Source organism: Micropterus dolomieu, linkage group LG13 (assembly GCF_021292245.1).
Source record: "Micropterus dolomieu isolate WLL.071019.BEF.003 ecotype Adirondacks linkage group LG13, ASM2129224v1, whole genome shotgun sequence".
NCBI lineage: Eukaryota > Metazoa > Chordata > Actinopteri > Centrarchiformes > Centrarchidae > Micropterus > Micropterus dolomieu.
In genome coordinates, this window is record NC_060162.1 from 1,795,494 (window position 1) to 1,802,405 (window position 6,912).

A 6,912-nucleotide genomic window follows, 5' to 3' on the forward strand; every position below is an offset into this window, starting at 1 on the left:
GGGGGGGGGGGGGGGGGGGGGGGGGGGGGGGGGGGGGGGGGGGGGGCGTTTCCCCAGCTTTGTATGAGGAGAGGCCCGCAGTCTGACAAGTTCTGACAACCCCTGCCGTAGACTGTATATAAGAAGGTTAGTCACAAAAAATAGCGGTTTGTGTGAACAAGGTGGCCTGGGGTCTAGTCATATTTCCTGCCTGAATACTTGCCTATACCAGTACGCCCCTGCATTACAGGATACTAGAGCAATGATCCGGGCACCAGTTGTTATTGAGCCAGCCGTGTCGGTGATGTCATCGTGCAGCCACAAAAGAATAAAACAACAATTCCTTTGAAAAACTAGATCGGTCCATAAAAGTAGATTTATTGCTAAGAGAACACACGTTGGACATGCAAATGGCTGGGAGCGGTGTACGTTGTCCTACGCCGACCTCTTCAGTGCCACACCTTTAGCTCATATTCTGGGCAGCCATTCGAGTTGTCAGCAGAAAGTATGCAATCACCTATTTCATCTGAGGGACTCTGAAAAGACGGCGATGAGACGGATAGGTTTAACTCCCTTAAATTCATTAACGTAATCCGATCATAGCCCTAGCGCATGTTGGACAAAATCTTTACAAACAGCAAACAATAAAATCTCATAAAGCAGAGCTGCAACATCGTGGCAGGCAGCTCTGTGTGTAAATCCTAACAGCCGCAAATTCACTAAGAAATTTCTCTCATACCTTTTCCAAGTAAACTGTACTACCAGGTGTATTATGTTTTAGTTGAGACGGGGTTGCCAACATATAAATATGGAGGTCAGCACCTCAGTGACTTCATAGCTAGTTACAGCCATGCCGCAGGAATGAATAGTAGTGGTAGAGAATACCAAAACCAAACTGCTTCCGAAGAAAGATTTGAGTGTGTGTTTGTAGGGTTTTAGCAAAGTTGACAGAAAGTTAATCTTACAGTTAATCCTTTGTGTAAAGGCCAACATGTGTCTGTGTATAAATCCATGCATTTCTAACTTTTTTGTTCGAATGTTGAGAGCAGTGTGTGAGAAAAGATTTTGCTACAATGGTTAGATCCTGTGTTCATTAACTAGGATCTTGTTTGAATCAATACAGCCACACACACCCTGGTCTTCAAGTGCCAGCGCTGTGAGAACGAAGGCTATTAGCAGATCATGCAGAGACAGGGAGGAGTGTTTTAGAGACTGAAGAGAAAAGTGTTTTTAACTCCCTAGTGTAGGGGATTTATAACTCTTTAAATACCTCTAACGTGTATCATCATAATCTCCCACTGCTGCCGTGGGCAACCGTATCTTCCGGGACTGCTTTTTCCTGTGCTATCTTTTTTTTTTTTTTTATCTGGATGTGGCACTCTCTCGCCGTGTGTTTAGACTTGTCAAAAGCCTGGTCGACCTCATTCTTACCGTACCCGCCTCTGCTGAACTCTGTGAAAGAGGCGGGCAGGAGTGACAGGAGGTTTACATCTAGAAGCCTGTGTGACCTGCTGACTGTCTAGCTATCCAGTCCTTCTATAGAGGATTATGACCGCACCCTTGTTGTCCAGATCTATATAGGCTAGCATTTGGCATAGAGGGCCTCCGGGAATGCTCAGAAGCACGTCTGAAACTTCAGAATCTGATGCTGACGAGCAGCAGAGACATAAAACTAGGGATGGGGATGAGGACAGGAAGAGGAGCAATGGTTTTGGCTTTTGTTCAATCTTCCCAACTCATTAAATGTAACTTCCACCAGTTCACGGTTCCTGTGATGGTGTATGTTTCTGCATGAGAGAGAAAGAGAAAATGTCAGTGTTTTCCTTAAGACTTTACCCTAATGAAATAAACATGCTTAAGTATTGTTGATTTTTTTATATTTCAAATGAATTTACACTCTGCCGGTTAAAAACAATAAAGTGGCCGGTAGATTTTAGGATCCACCAGCCACAGTGGCAAATTTCCATCTCTGTAATTCATATGTTAACTGTTTGATTTAAGCATTTTTATTGTAATATACTGTTTAATGGACTATTAAAGTTCACATCAGGAGTGCTTTTGCAGAAGTAGGCCGTACACTGTCTGCTCTGTACCATATTAGTTGGTGTGATATGGATAACAGGCCAATCACAAAGTAGGCCTACTTGTGATGCTTCGCCCGAGTGGACACCTTTGGACATCCGATTACAGAATCGAGTCTTTAAAACTTGTTCATTAAAATGAACTAATCTTTTTTTGAGTCATTTTGTTCATTTGAACTATGCTGGTTATCGCGGCGCTGCAGTCCTCTAGTGGGGGATGTAAAACACGGCGCAGTTCTCGAACACAGAAGGCTGCCTGGTTTGCTTTAATTGACAAAGTATAATGCACAAATTCACCTCTTGAACCTTCTCTATCATCGTTCTATGAAGCCCCATGAGTCAAACCATTTTTAAATTATGTGCATGTTTAGCTCAGTCGGTACAGCAGGGGACACTCAATTGCTTCCATTTTATTGCAGATATTTTTTTCTCCCTTGTTAAACAAATTGAATAAAAGGACACTTTTGCACATGTTCACATAAAGCATGTGCTGCATGTGCGTTCCGGCCTTGCTGCTAAAGATGTTCTTGCCCTTTTATTTTAGAGGCACAATCACTTAAGAGGAAGCGGTTATGTGAGTAACTGTTGCTGTCATGACTGAGATCTATTATTTTTTATTTTTGTGCTATCAAAGCAATCTGGCCGCATTCTGGCCCGCGGGCCACCTATTGCCGACCACTGCACTAAATGAATAAAACACACTCTCCAGCGGGCCCAGAACTCTCATCAGCTGTTAGCTGTAAACACTAGCAGGACTAAAGTTACGGTACGGCTGTGTTAAAACTACAGCAAAACATCACGGCGCTGTAATAACATGCTTTATTAAATGTCACATAATTAACAAAATAGATTCTCTGGCGCTGGCAGTAAATCAGGCCGCCGAATGAACGACAGACACTGAACAATTAGTTCATTCCTGCTCCGCAGTAGCCGAGATGTCACGCGACAAATGAACGACTCAAATCCAGAGACCCGCAGTTGAGAGTCGTGAACTAATCAATTCTGTTTCCTGTGGTGATGCAGTCCATGCAGCTGCCGTGTGACCAGTGAACTTAAGAGTCCAAGACTATTCACGCATGTGTGAAAATGAACAAATTTTCTCGTTCCTCCAGAGTCATACACAAGTTTAGGTCAAATGAACGACACCTTCTTTGAACAACGCAACACTAATGTGTCACTTTTGTGAGATACTGTATATACACATATATAGTGAGAGAGAGAAGCTACATCTGACAATATTAGGCATATTGGTACATGTTTTATCTCAACATCGCGATAATGTAAAAGGCTACAGGCGGTTTGAAAAAATAAAAAGCCGATCCTCTGCACAATTGTGAGTGTAGCATGTTGTTTTAGGTTTCTCTCTGCATGTGGATTGCTGTCAGAATCCACCCGGTGACATCGCTCAGCCCTGAAACCTCCCCACCATCAGACTCACTGCTCTGAGGGAGTCTGCATGCATCTGTTTCTCATTAGACAAAGGACTTTAAAAGGACATAAATCTAAAGCGTGTAGCGGGAAATCGAAAAACCCTAGCTGGGACAATTGGGTCATTAGTTTTTCCTATGAGAAGAGAGTTTATTTATTTATTTTATTTATATATATGAAGAACAAAGTTTATCAGTCTAATCACAAGCCTAACATCTTCAACGTCACTGTATTATCTTAAGTTGAATATATGTGTAAAATAATATCCAAATCATTGCAGGCTGCAAAACGTTCTTGTCTATCAGCCAAATGGCTGGTGAATGCTCATAGTTTAGCTTTTAGGCCCTGCAGTGGATAAGACGCACGCCTTTGGTGTGAGAGATCCAGGTTCAACTCCCCACTGTGACCCATCTCTGATAGCAGAACAGAACCTCTATAGCAATTGTAAGTCGCTTTGGATAAAAGTGTCAGCTAAGTGAATAAATGTAAACGTGATGAAGGCTTCTCAGACAGCAGACGGGAGTTCCAGGGTCCCACTGTTTTCTGCAGCTCTGAGCTGATGACACTGCTGGACATTGTCCCATTGTGAAGGCCACAAGCATGACGTGTCTTCAATCTGCTGTAGTAAATTTCCTTGGATGGAAATTTCCTTACACGTTGTCTACGGTCCTCAACGCAGACCGTTTCTTTGTGCTTCTTTGAGTTTGGCAGCACATCTGGAAAACATCGTTTGGGAGACACCGTGCTACATGATCAGGTTTCAACCTACATCTTTGATCACCATCATCATCTGTTTGGTATAATTGTTTAAACATACATAGGATGATATCTTTTTCTGTATATTTTGCATTTTTTAAATTTAGAACTGTAATAAATCAATGTGCATTTTTAAAAAGATTATTAACAGCATTTATCCACGTGCCTAAACTTTTCCACAGTACTGTGTGTATAAATGTCCTGTGTGTGTGTGTGTGTATGTATATTGTTACGACCCCTCTCCCTTTCTGGTTGCTTGCTGCAGGAGCTGGAAGTTTGGGAGAGCTGGTCTTAAGGGTTGATAAAGTTCCAAACATATTTGTGCATCGCCGTGAGCCCGAGAGGAGGAAGGGTCCTGGCGTGAGAAGTGCCACATGCAGCACCAAGTGACACATATTGCCCTAACATTAACTGAATTATGTGTAATCAAAATTTTAATATTTCTTATTCCAATGACTAGCCTATACGCTCTCCACATAACCCTAACAATGCCACGTCATCATTTCAGTTGTTGAGGGAGGAAGTGAGGAAAGAACGGACAAGGAAGGTGAAGATTGTGAGGAACCTCCCAGGAGCCAATGAGCCAGGAACCAGTGTGCAGGGGTCAAGTCAGCCATTAGCCAGTGTGAAAGACCTGAGGAGGAAGTTAGAAAGAGGCCACAGAGGCCTAAAACAATGGGAAACTCTCTCCACAGGAAGTCATTCCTGCCTGTGGCCGTCAAAGTCTCCGTCGACTCCTGCAGAGAATCAAACTGAGAAGATGTGCAGTATTCTGGTTTATTCTGCACTGTACATTATTATTATTATATATTTCTATTATTATTTCTACTCTTTTTCTGTAACAAAAAACTTCCTCTCAGGGATCAGTAAATTATTTCTAATTGTGAGAATGTTTACCGGGTTCACCATCTTAGTTTAGTGTGTTAGCATGCTAACATTAGCTAATTAGCAGTAAACCACCAAGCTAGCACTAGTTTGTTCATGCCTCCTAAAACGACACATAAGAGCATTTCCCTTCAGGCTACTGGACCTTAACTGCGTTGCGTAAGTCCTACGTCACTTGACAAGGCGTGGTTAACAATGTGTAAGGGTCGCAGTTTGGTTAAATTTAGGCGACAAAAACTACTTGGTTAGCTTTAGAAAACGCCGGTTTGGGTTAAAGAAAGTAAATAAAGTGAGTCTCGTGACAAAAGTCAGTAATGTTGAAAATAACTTCGGCTACTTGCGTCCAGCAACAATTAATGTGTGAAAATAACGTGCTGTACAAACGACCTACATGAGGGGTCGGCAAATAACTCGGCAAATTACTTTCAAGCCATTATACGGCAGGACAGAACATGATCACATGATCAACTTAACTCGCCCTTGTCCAGCTTAGTCATTAGTGCGCAGGACTCTTGATAGGAGGCTTGTGTGTTTGATCCCCACATACTGCAAATATTTTTTTTCTCTCCCTTGTTAAATTGACTAAGAGAGACAGTTTCTCATGCTCACAATAAAGCATGTGCGTCCGAGCAACTGATCCACATCCATCTACCTATGGAGCTCGTCATTTCCTCAGCATCTCCAGGCAGAGGAAATTCTTACGCTTCTCCTTCAGGGGAATCAAATCTCAAGCCAAGTAACAGCTATTTCAGACGTGTGTCAACCACGCCACAGACTTTTTATGAATGTCCTTCAGATTTTTTTTCAAAGTAAAAGCTCTCAATTAAACTCATTGCTGCAAAAAACATCACACTTTCACTAAAGAGGACATGATTATTTGAGTAACTGTTGCTGTCATGACTGAGATCTACATATTTCAGCCCCAGCCACTATTTATTTTTGCTGGCATCAAAGTCAATTTTGGCCCGCAGGCCGCCCAACGCCGATCACGGACACATGTTTTTCTGGTGAGGACAGTTTCCAGTAAAGACAGCGTGCAGCTGAGGCTGATGGGAATGTCATCAGTTCTACAGTTATTTGGTCATAAAGCAAAGTGTTTTGTAACATGTTGACCTGATGATGGCGCTAGATGAAAATTCAGAGGACTGACATGTTATCACAGTAAATCCTGTGTGGATGAACCAGATTTCATCACAATCCATCCAACAGCTGCTGAGACGTTCAAGTCTGAACCACAAATGTGAACCAACCGGCCTCTGAATCTCGTCCCCCCCATCACTTACATCACGAAGGAATCCAGTGTGACCAGGTGGAAAGATGACAGCAAGCAGAACCTGTTTGGATGTTCATGTGAGCCCTGACTACTACAGAGAGAAGTATCAAATACATTCCATCAAACTCATTTTTGACAGCTATTTCCGGTCCCGCCCCCACACCGGATGTCTGTATGTAACTGATAAGAGGGGGTGCATCCTGTCCCGCCCCAGCCGGAAATATGTCTGTATGTAACTGATAAGAGGGTTGCGTACATCCTTCCATTGTGTGTGTTTTTCATTGATTTAAAGACTTTATTAAGTAATACAACTTGAATGAATTAACTAGGAGGTGTTTGTGACAATAAATTTATCATTAAAAAAGTATAGCAGTGAGTTATAAGTAAAAGGAGGAATCTCCGGGGCCAGCAAAGGATCAGTAGGAGGTTTCTTTGGAATCAAGTCAGTCTTTATTATTAAACAAGTGAAGAATAAATTGAAATAATGACAGTAAAGCAGTAAAATGGTAT